The sequence below is a fragment of the Penaeus monodon genome, chromosome 19 (genome assembly GCF_015228065.2).
Source record: "Penaeus monodon isolate SGIC_2016 chromosome 19, NSTDA_Pmon_1, whole genome shotgun sequence".
Classification (NCBI taxonomy): Eukaryota; Metazoa; Arthropoda; class Malacostraca; order Decapoda; family Penaeidae; genus Penaeus; species Penaeus monodon.
The window spans coordinates 48,774,676-48,774,951 of NC_051404.1; the positions used below are offsets into that span (position 1 = coordinate 48,774,676).

Consider the following 276-nt stretch of genomic DNA (forward strand, 5'->3'; position numbering starts at 1 on the left):
ATTTTTGTTATGAAGATAAAACAATAAGCAATATGAATAGAGGATTATAATTGTCACCATTTAGGGGTTTTAAGCATCATAGGGTATGATATATTTATGGAATCCTTTTTTTTTTTAGATCACTGACCCTGTCTATTGCATATAGTTTGTTTCCACTTAATATGCTTAATATGGACCATCCCAAGGGGCTGGGGGGGGAGCTAGTTAGCCTATGATATACCCCGCACATGAATGAGGAAACTAACAAATGACTTAGAGCTCAACTCAGGTTATAAA

At 35.1% G+C, this 276-nt stretch overlaps 1 protein-coding gene across 1 annotated transcript in view; it reads left to right on the forward strand.

Annotated features, from left to right (window-relative positions):
• LOC119585427 (THO complex subunit 5 homolog) overlaps window positions 1–276 on the forward strand; it is a 24,124-nt gene that overhangs the window by 8,475 nt on the left and 15,373 nt on the right.